Raw genomic sequence first — 12,482 nt, 5'->3', positions numbered from 1 at the left:
TGTGACTATGTACTTATATGTTTATTCTTAAAATTGTTGCCTGATTCTTCCGTATGGGCTATGTGAGTCTGATGTTGACCTAAAGATAATGTTGGTTATGCCTATGTGCTTCTAGAATGATATGTTATATGTGGAATGTGTTGTGTCTTGTTTTTGTATACTTGTTTCCGTTACTTGATACATGTATAATGAAAATATGACTTATTGACTTAGGATACTAAAGGCTCTTAGTCTTGTCTGTATGAATAACATGTGACCTTGAATTTTTCTAAGAAGGTCCTTTATGGTGAAACTGTATCCTAGTTGTAAGGTTATGATATCCTTGAAGTTGAAAGCTGTATCGCTTTCCTTCTTATGTGAAGGACTTAGGGATTGATTGGAATGAGCGGCATGAAATCATCATTATGAAAATCATAGAGTTATCCTCTTGACCATTGTAAGGCAACCCTAGGGGACTCTTTAGTAAGGTGAATGTGATTGGGTTATTAACTAGATATGGAACCTCTTCATGTACTCCTTTATTGAATTACTCTATGATAACAAAAACTAGCACTGAATGAGTATGGTTTGGGAATTATCTATAGATAAGGATGAGACTAGAGTACAATGAAACCCTTCATATTCCTTAACCATGTGCCTACATGGGATCTGTAAAAGTTCTACCATTGGCATGTAGAAGACCCTCCATCAGAGTAGGTTACAACTCTAAATTCCATACTTAGCTACCATGGTGTGCCTATTCTCATCATATGGGACACCCACTAGTATTGGATAAGTTCTATGAAATTTTGGTGGTGGTATGGGACGCAATCTATACTTTGCACAATAGGCTTTGAAGATGTTAGTGAGTGAGTACCTAGGTCTTCTCCAAGACCATTACTTCAATGTCCTTATGTGATGAATGTCTCTTGATTGAACTAATGAATAAAATGACATATGTTGTAAAACATGTAAATGAATAAGTACATACCTAGAGTAGTTAAGGGTTGTCTACTGAGGTGTGAAGGGTGCATAGGAATGGTAACTTCATGTCTTACCTAGGTAAGTCTTAATAATTACTCTAGATAGTAAATTTTATTGATACTTTAGAAAAGATTTAAACTTAGGTAGTCTAAAGGATTATTAAGGTAATCTTAGAGAGGGTTTATGGGTGTTCTCTTCGTGATTTACTTAAGTAAGTTTTTTTATAACCTTTGGGAGGAGAATGTGATATTATATATATATGTTTTGTTATGAAATGAGAATTATTCTATTTAGGTAGTCTAAAGGATCTCTTAGGTGTGTGTGAAGGGATTGTATGGGCGGTCGCTTCACAACTCACTCAAGTTAACCGTAGAGTCACCATTGGTAGGAGGATCTCATGTTTATGTTGTTGGTATATTTTAAGTGAGTCTTAGGATAGCCTTTAGTGCGAGGGTTGTATGTTAAATAAGTTCACTGTAATGTTGGATATTGTTCACTCTAAACTGACATAGTTCACTATAATATTTATTAAGGTTTGATAAAATGTTTATGTGATATCTTAGATGTTTCGAATGTGTTAAATGGTGTGCTTGTGCTTATGATATGATGTTTTAATCAAAATGAGCATATTTCTATTAAATGTCCATTTTAATGATTTTATTCATTAAGTCATACATAGTACAAATGTTTGTACTAATTCCATACATTTTGTTATATCTAGAGGTGTATGTTGAAGTCTAGAAGGGTCTTGAAGGAAACCTTGCATTGTAATTATCGTTCAAGAAAAGTTTGAAGTATATCCTCATTTGACTTGAGGGAATATATGTCGTTGATTTCTTATTTCGATGTATTGTAATGTACTTAGTAGTCCTATATTTTGATGTATGGGTCATGTCCTGAGTACTCTTGTGTCTCAAATTTTATGATATGAGACTTAGTATTTCCTATTGTTTTTATATGAGACATATTCTGAAAGACTATTTTATTATTGTGACAAGTTTTAATTCTGCAATACTTTTCATACATGTATGTGATGAATGATGTCAAAGGGATTGTACAAGACCTCCAAGAGGTCTAGTACGCCGTTCCGTCACCTAAGAATATCCTAACTTCTAGGGTATACATGTGAGTCGTGATAAATGTGGTATCAAAGCATAGGTTATGAAAGTGGTCTTAGGAATCCAAAATTCCCACCAAGTCACGTCTAGTAGAGTCTTGACCATCAGTGTGAGTCGGACACATCTATGGGCGAGAGGCTATAGGACGATAGAGTTTCACTTTCTTCATCAATCTTGTGTCATGCGTAGGGAGTTGAGGTTGTATGTTTCGATTCCTAATCTCTTCTCTTGTGCTTATAAAAGATGAATACTAAAAGGATTGCTGCTAGAAGGTTCGAAGAAGGAAGGATGGAAGAGTAAGTTCCTTCTCAAGTTGAGAAGGTTCCTCAATGTCTTCAAGGTGAACAAGGTGTTCAAGTCCCTATTGGAGGTCAATGTAATGAGGTTTCGGTGGTTCCCCCAGAAATGACTAATGGGAAGATTAGACATGCTTTACTTATTTTAGCCCGAGTCTTAACTACACATATGAATGGGGTATTAAACCTAAAGTGAATGTTGGGGAGAGCACTTTTTCATCTATATTGAGAGATTTTGTGAGGATGAATTCATCTATTTTTCTTGGTTATAAGGTGGAGAGGATCCCAAAAGTTTCTAAATGGTGTGTAAAAGGTGTTGAGTGCCTTGGGGGTGAATTTTAGGCAGAAGGCAGAGTTAGCTTCGTACCAATTGACGAATGTTGCTCAAGTGTGGTACATTCAATGGAAATACAATAGGCCGGTCAAATTGGGTCCTATACAGTATGAAGAGTTTAATGAGGCTTTCTTAGGAAATTACTGTCCCCGTAAAAGGAGGGAGATGAAGGTTGATAAGTTCATTAATCTCAATCAAGGCAATATGAGTGTTGAGTAATATTCTTTGAAATTCACTAGGTAGTCTAGGTATGATCCATCCTTTGTGTCTAACCTTAATGATGAAATGAGTAGATTTGTAACCAGTTTTGCTATCCTTCTGAAAGAAATCGGCCATGATCCACGATGATATGACTCTATCTATGCATAGGGTGTATGCTCAATTCATAGAGGATTCCAAACATAAGAGGATCACTAGAAATTTGAAGATGAGTGGACCAAGTGAGGAAAAACAACCTAGGTTCAAAAACAGGGCTCAAACTCAAGATGAACCTAGTGCACCTAAGGTCAAACTTGAAAAGAGTAGTGGTTCTCAAGGTGGTAAGCCTACTTGTGTAGCTTGTGCAAAGAGGCACTATGGGGACTGTCTAATTGGTAGAAGGAATTGTTTGGTTGTGGTAAGGATGTACACAAGGTGTGGGATTGTCCTACTTTTTCTTCTATTTGAAAAGAAGGTAAGCAAGTTACTTCAAGTGTTTTGGGTAATGATGCTCAAAAAAAGAATCATTTCTATGCACTCCGGGCAAGAGGTCGGATGATGATAAGGATGTTGGTAAGTTATAATTTCTTTTTAGTAATTATAAGTTCCTTCTTAGTGGGGGAGTATGGTGAGTATTGGAGTTTGGATTCATTGTCTCATCTCTTCTATTCAAATAAAGCTTGAGAGTACAAAGTCAGAGTAGTATGTTGCATTGTGTTTTGGAGTCTTATTGGAATGGAATTTCATTGATTCCTTGCATTGTGAATTTCATGAAATTATGATTTTGTTGTAAAATAAGTTTATATGGTTGTTTTAATATTAGAATGTTTCCATAATCAATTCCTAAATGTTCCATTTTTGTAATTTTAAAGCATGTTCACTGCCAAAGAATTTAGCTCACTAACATTTTTGCAAAATTTCAGAATTTGTTCTTTCGTTGAAAATGGTTGTAATGTATTTACAACTGATGCATACGAGCATGATAATGAATATAAAAAGAGTTCTTGCTGTTTGGAATGAAAAATTTGAGTCTTATTGGCATTAATAGTTGTAGATTTGTTTCTATATTCTTGATGTGTTGTGAGTCTCTTGATTATGTGAAGTTGATGTTTTATCCTAAATTGTGTATGGTATAATGTATTATATGGTATGGTTATGAGTTTTTAACTGAATCTCTACTGTTGGAAGTGTTCAGAGAGTTTCACGTGTCATTCGAGGATGAATTTGCTCCGAATGGGGGAGAATGTGTCACCCCTAAACAAACTTAGGTGAAACTAGAGCATCATATTGTTTTCATTAGTGTATAAGGTCCTAAAATCTTTTATAATATGGTAATGAGGCAGTATCTAAAGATTTAGATTAATTGGAAGTCAAATATAAAGGGACGACCAAGAAGTTCGACGACTAAGTCACCTATATGCGTTATGTGTTCTTATGTGCTTATTTGTGTGTCATGATATTATGAGGTCCTTATTTGAGTAATAATAGTGTGTATAAACAGTGTGTCAAGTTTCATGATGTTTGGAGGTCAAACGAACAAGAACGTCCATGACATTTGAAGGTTTGTCTTGAAATAACCTTGTGTGTCTTAGCATATTTCATCGAGTTTTATATGTTCGTTTTGGATGAAATCAATGTGAGAGGTCTTAAATTCTATACGAGCATATACGAGTTGGAAAAGTCCAGGCAAACATCCCCAAGGACCAACCAAGGATCCTTGTGGAAGGACCCTTCACAAGAGACAAAAGCTGTCAAACCAGCCCAACCTATGGTTGGTAATCGACGACCAGTAGGCTAGTCGACTCCCCATAGGTGAGGAGATTAGGTTGACACATAGGCGTGGGAGGATGTTAAAATTTTGTACCAGTCTCTGACCCAAACCAAAGAAAAATGTGTTGGTCCGTTAGTTGGGTGACGGTCCGAGGTGACTAGTCGTTGATGAGCCTGCAATTTGTCTGCTTCACTGTTAAGTGAAGGGTGAACTGGTAACCTCACCCCATGTACAAAAAAAATTTCGGGAGGTTCTTTAAGGATAGGCTAGGTAATTTAAGTGGGTTTATAAGTCCTAAAATGTAGATTAATTCATTACTCTAAAATAAAAAACCCATAACCTCTAAAGAGCTCTTTATAACTCAATTGAAGTTTGGAGGGAGATTGAAGCTTGAAGGTTTATTTATCCACCAACTTCTCTCAATTTTCTTGGATTAACATCAATGAAGGCATGGTTTTTTTATCCTTGAAACTTCTATCATCAAGGAACCAATCTTCAAAGTGATTTTCTAAAGTCCTCTAAAGATGAACCTGTACAATTTTGTAATCTATCCCTAACTTCTTGCATAAAGGTTTTGAATCATTGAATATTGACTTAATTGTTGTTAATTATATGATTTTAACTCAAAACCTCTATGAACCCATGTAATGTCTAAACTCTTCAAATTGGTTAGATTAAGGGTGTTATGATCATGTCTCAATGCTTATGAATTCTAGTGTAGTTTTCCTTGGGTTATTGAATGATGTAAGAATTGTATTAGAGGGATTTATAGGATTTTTTAGGTTGATAAATATATTGATTTTATTTAGATTAATTAAGTATTATGATTTTTGTATTGAATTGATGATCATGGCCATGGGTAAGGGCATTTTTTTATTGTATTAGATTATTTGGCTACGGATTGAAGTGGTGAAAATGGATTGGTGGTACGCTACCCTAATTCTCTTAATGTTACGTAAATTAGGTTTTGAATTATGTTGTGATTGGCATGGTCCAATTATGACGGGGCTTCTATGTGCTTTAAAGTGAGTTATATGGCCTCGTCGTTGTAACATTATGTATTATAATGATCATGGACTTATCGGTATTACTTTATATATTATGAAGATTTGTGTATTTTATCTATTTTAAGTATGATCATATATATTTACTTGTGATTTAGGTGAATGTATGTGTCCTTCTGTTTATATTGTTAGGTGATCATGTTAGACTATAACTACATACTTATATGTGCAGTCTTCGAGTTGATACATGATTCTTCCTAATTGGCTATGTGACCTAAAGATGATGTTAGTTATGCCTGTGTGCTTCTAGAATGATAGGTTATATGTGAAGTGTGTTGTGTCTTCTTTTGGTGGATTTGTGTCCCTTACTTTATACATGTATAAAGAGATTTTGACCTCTTGACTTAGGATGCTAAAGCATTTTAGTCATGTATCTGTGAATGAAATATGACCTTGAATGTTGCTAAGAAGGTCCTTTATGTTGAACCTTCAACCTAGTTGTGAGGTTATGATATCATTGAAGTTGATAGTCGCAATGGTATCCTTCTTGTGTGAATGGTGGACTTATGGATTGAATGGCTGCAACTACATGAATTCATCCTTAGAAAAATCATTAAGCTATCCTCTTGACCATTTTAAGGCAACCCTAAGGGACTTATTTGGTAAGGTGAACATTATTGGGTTATGAACTAGATATGGAATCTCTTCGTGTACTACTTTATTGATTTACTCTATGAGAAAAAAGTCTAGCACCGAGTGAGTATGGTTTGGGAAGTTTTTGTAGTTAAGGATGCCACTAGAGTATAAGAAACCCTTCATATTCCTTAACCATGTGCCCACATGGGATGTGTCCAAGTTCTACCATTGGCAAGTAGAACACCCTCCATTGAAGTATGTTACAACTCTTGATTCCATTATTATCTACCATTCTCTATGTCGGTTATTGCCTATTCTCAACATATGGGCTACCTAATAGTTTTGGAGAAGTTCTATGAAGTTTAGGTTGTGTTATGGGGCGCTATGTAGATATTGCACAATAGGCTTTCAAGATATTAGTAAGTGATTTCCCAGGTCTTCTCCAAGACTATTACTTTAATTTCCTTATGCATGAATGTCTCTTGAATGAAATAATGAAGAAAATGACTTATGTTGGAACACATGTAACTGAATAAGTACTTACGTAGAGTAGTTAAGTGTTGTCTAGTTAAGGTGTGCAGGGGGCATAGGTATGGTCACTTCATGTCTTACCTTGGTAAGTCATAAGAATGACTCTAGATAGTAAAGTTGGTTTATACTTAAGACATGATCAAAACTTAGGTAGTCTTCAGGATTATTTAGGTAATCTAGGAGAGGGGTTTATGGGCGTACTCTTCTTGATTTACATAAGTATGTTTTTTGATAGATTTTTGGAGGAGAATGTCATAAAATGTATATGTTATGTTATGAAATGAGAATGATTCTATCTTAGGTAGTCTAAAGGATTTCTTAGGTGTGTGTGAAGGGATTGTATGAGCGATTGCTTCACAACTCACTCAAGTGAACCTTAGAGTCACCTTTGGTAGGAGGATCTCATGTTTATGTTGTTGGTATATTGTAAGTGAGTCTTAGGATAGCCTTTCGTGAGAGGGTTGTATGTTAAATGAGTTCACTGTAATGTTGGATTTAGTTCACTGTTAAGTAACTTAGTTCACTATAATATTTCTTAAGGTTTGATAAAATGCTTATGTGATATCTTATATGTATCTAAGGTGTTAAATGTGTTCTTGTACTTATGATATGATTTTTTAATCAAAAAGAGGATATTTCCACTAAATGTATGTTTTCATGATTTTATGCATTAAGCCATACTTAGTGCAAGTATTTGTACTAATTCCATATATTTTGTTATATCTAAAGGTGCAGGTGGAAGGTGAAAAGCGTCTGGATGGAAAGCTTGGATTCTAGTTATCCTTCAAGAAAAGTTAGAAGTATGTCCTCAATTGACTCGAGGGCGTAGAAGTCTTTTGATTTCTTATTTCTAAGTATGTAATAGACTTAATAGTACTATATTTTGATGTATGGGACGTGTCCCAAGTACCCTAGTGTCAATGATTTGATGCTATGAAACTTAGTATTTCCTATGGTTTTTATATGAAAGATATTTTGAAGAGACTATTCTATTGTTGTGAAAAGTTATTATTTTGCACTACTTTTCATACGTGTATACGATGAATGATTTCTAAGGGCTTGTACAATACCTCTGAGAGGTCAAGTACTCCGTGCCATGATCTAAGAATATCCTAACTTCTAGGGTATATATGCGGATCGTGACTCTAATTATGTTTGTTTATTCTTGATGGTGATGCTCAATTGAAGTTTGATTATGTGAATAGATTAGGAAGATGATGATATGATGAATATGATGGAATGTTATGAATATGTGAATTTGAGATCTTAATAGGGGTTTGATAATGTAAGGTTAAAAGTGATTCTGTGATGTGTCATAATATGATATGACAATGATGTGATGATCTCACTTATGATGGGTTGTGATAAAAGGAAGTTCTCGTTATATACGGTTTAGTCCCTAAGGCCTATATCCAAACTAATGTTAAGAATGGCTTAAAGTCATTTCAAAAAGGGACTTATTTAGCATCGATTGAACTACATATTAGAGGTGTCCCTTCGCAATGAGGGAAGGTAGGTTCACAATGGTTCTCATGAGACGGAGACTAATATAGAAATCAGCATAAAGTAGGTTTCCAATATTAATCTCCTAGTTACTTAACTATGTGCCTCCATAGATACACTAGCTAGTGGATCCACCTATAATTCTATGTTAATTTTTGTTCTACCTTAGCAAGTAGAACACGTTCTTTCTGTGTAAGGCTTCTCACACGGGATTCCATGTTTAGCTCACATGATACATTGTGGGTTAAGGCGATTGTCCACAAAACAAAAATGAATGAATGAAAGTAATAAATATGAACACTAACTAGGGTGACATAAGGGGTTTTACTTAGTATAGGTAAGGGTATGGGACTTTACCTTTGCATTGAACAATTTGACCTTGAGGGGAGTCCTAGGAGAATGTTCTTATGTGCTTAGCTTATAAATGATATGAATAATGTTTACTCTACATAGTGTTGATCTTATATGATGTTTACTTAGTTGATGAACATGATATTGGACTAAATTTCTATGTATGATGATGACTATGTGATATATAAGGTTATGTGAAGTATAGGCATTTCTTATGGCCTCTTTACTAGTTGACTTAGATTATCTATGGGGCTTCACATGAGCATCACACTATTTTGCTTGGATCGGGATTGTAGGTAAGGGTCTTGTATGCTTTGATGAAATGAACTTTAAGATTTGAAATGTTCATATGTCTTTATGATAATGTTGTTATTGTATATGGATATTAATGTGTCTTACTGTATACACTTGTATGTGCATAAAGCATTTCAAAGTGACAGCATGGTTTTGAACAAAAACGTCCCTTTGTGAATGATTTCAATGGTTTTACTTAAATATGTTTCCACACATAATACATGTGGTTTGTACTAACCGATATCCTTTATATTTCTAAAATTATGTAGGTTTGGGTCACTAAAGAATTCAAGGACATTTTCAAGGAAGACTTGGATTTGTTCCAAAGTTGTTGGTTATTCCTTATGTCCGAGGATGATGCCACTTTCCTAGCTTCACTATTATTGACTATGTTTAAGACAATTATTATTTCCTTATCTTTCGAGATTTTTTGGTAATCCTATGTGTGGCATATTGTAATAGTGTAAGGGCTATGCCCAAATCTTATACTTCTATGATAGATGGTTATATGTAAGACAATATTCGACTATTTTAGTGAATTGACTATGTTTTATAAATAGAAGTCTAACTAAACATCATAAATGAGAAGTCTATGTGAACTTTATACATGATAAACAAGAAGTCTAAGTATACTTTATATGTAAAAGTTTTAAATTTTCCCCATTATTCTCTACATATGATGTTGTAACACCTCTAAAATGACTAACACTTGTATCTTGGTGTTTAGAAGTCCTAAAATGAGTAAAAGTGGTATTAAGAGGCAGTGTCTAAAGTTTCGTGAAGTTTGTAGGTCAAACATACAAGAACATCCATGGTGCTTGAAAGATTTTCCTTGAAACGTGCCTATGTACCTTAGAGTGTTTCGTCGAGTTTTATGTGTTTGTTTTTGATGAAGTTTATGTGAGGAATCCTAAACATTTATATGAACATATTCGAGTTGGAACCGTCCGGGCAAAAATCCCCAAGGACCAACCAAGGGTCCTTGAGGAAGCACCCATCTTGATTGCAAAAACTGACTAAGGTAGTCACACCTAAGCATGACATTCGACGCCCTGTAGGCTGGTCGACGCCCCATATGTGGTGGGCGTAGAAAAAGACTTAGCCTAGGTATCTTAAGTTCCCATTTTCCAGGCTCAGTCCCAAATGACGGTGACCATCATGGGCCGTCGATTGGACAATGCCAAGTAGGTGTTGGTCGTCAATTGGGCCTGCAATCCCTTCATTGTCTCGGCCAATGCTAGGGGTATGTAGGTAAATCCCCTAGAATTCTAAAGATGCATTGGTAGGTTTCCTAAGGGTATTTTAGATATTTTAAGTGGGTTTATAAGTCATAAACACTTAGATAAATTTACTATTTAAAATCAAAACCCAAATTCCCTAAAGAACTCTCTAGAACACCATTAAAGCTTGAAGGGAGATTGGAGTTGGGAAGTGGGATTCTCCATCAATTTTTCTCAATTTTCGTAGTCTATCATCAATTAAGGTATGGTGTTCATCCTTGAATCTTCTTTCTTCAAGGAGCCAATCTTCAACTAATTGCTAAAGTCTTTTAAAATATGAAATTGTCTTATTTTGATATCTTCTAAGGGGTTCTTGTATAATACGTTTTGAATCATTGTATATTGATTGAATTTATGTTAATTTGATTATTTTAGACTAAAAACTATATCAACCCATGCCCTTCATGTAACCCTAATTTTTGACTACTTTGTCGGTGAGTTGGTTATGTCTTTACGCTATTGAATTCTTGTGTAGATTGTTTAGGACTATTAAATTATGAATGAATCCTATTATATTTGTTAGTAAGATGTCTTAATTTTATTAATTCATGTTGTATTATCTTTAATTTATATCACATTATGGTTATTTGATTAAATTGGATGTAATGGCCATTGGTAAGGGCCTTTGAGTATTGTGTTGGATGATTTGGCTATGGATTGGAGTTGTAACATTGTAATAGTTGTATGTTGACTCTAACTTTCACAATTTTGTGTATTATAGTTCTTAGATAATGATGATGTTTGGTATGGTCCACTTATGGTGGAGGTGCTTATGTTGTATACTTGTGAATTATGTGGCCTCTTCGGCATTTCTTAATGTATTATGATATAAGCATGTTACAACTTGGTTATCTGAGTAGTGTGATGGTCTTGATGACTTTTTGCTATATGAAGTCTAAGCATGAATTCTTCTACTTGATGATATATGTGATCCTAGTAGGCTATAGTGAAGTCATTATGTGTATTACATGAAGTTGAAGTAAGATGATTCTTGATAGATTACATGAGACATGTGATAACTTATATTGATGATACTATAGTAGTTAATAAGGTGACCAATAGATGACATTGATTATTCCTATGTAATTCTTGAATGATATGATATATGTGATACGGTGAAGTATGTGTGTGTCTTGTTTCTCTTACTTGATACATATACAATGTTAGTATGAGTTCTTGACTTATTATGCTAAAGCTTCTTAGTTTTGTATGTGTGATTGACATGTGACCTTTGAACATAATTAGGAAGGTCCTTTATGTGGAAACTTCAACCTAGATGGAAGGTTATGATATCCTTGAAGGTGAAAGTCGTAATAGTATCCTTCTTGTATGAATGGTTGACTTAGGGTTGATTGGCTGAAACTACATGATATCATTTTTAGGAATGTCATTGATCTATCCTCGTAGGTAGACTAAGTTGACCCTCTTTTGTAAGGTGTAATGTTATTGGGTTGTGAATTAGATATGGAACCTCTTCATGTACTTCTTTATGCATATTACTCTATGTGAAAAATTGCTAGCATCGAGTGATTATGTCACTAGAGTTTCTATAAATATGATGACATTAGATAACATAGAAACCCTTCATAGTTCTTAACCATATGCCTACATGAGATGTGTCCTAGTTCTACCATTGGCAAGTAGAACACCCTTTATCGGAGTAAGGTTGACTCTGGATTTCATATATAGCTAGTATGGTCCATTTCGGTTATTACCTATTCTATTCATATGGGTTACCTACTAGTATTTGAAAAGTTCTATGAAGTTTAGGGGGTGGTATGAGACACTATCTAGACATTGCACGATTAGGCTTTGAAGATATTAGTGTGTGGGTCCCCAATTCTTCTTCAAGACCATTATTTTGATGTCCTTAAATGTTAAATGTCTCTTAATGAATTAATGAATATAAGCGCATAAGTTAGAAAGCATGTTAATGAATAAGTTCTTACCTAGAATAATTTAAGGAATTCATAATTAATGTATGAAGAGGGCATAGGAATGGTCACTTTATGTCTTACCTGGGGAAGTCTTAAGAATAACTCTAGATAGGGAAAGTAAATTGATAAACTAGACATGACCTAAACGTAGGAAGTCTTAAGGTTTATTTGGTAAGCTTGAAGAGTTTTTATGGGCGGTCTCTTCCTTAATTACTTAAATAAGTATTTCGATATCCTTTTGGAGGAGAATGTCATATTATATATAT

This window comes from Solanum pennellii, chromosome 9, assembly GCF_001406875.1.
Source record: "Solanum pennellii chromosome 9, SPENNV200".
In the NCBI taxonomy this organism is placed as follows: Eukaryota; Viridiplantae; Streptophyta; class Magnoliopsida; order Solanales; family Solanaceae; genus Solanum; species Solanum pennellii.
Note: the sequence above shows the minus strand (reverse complement) of the source record.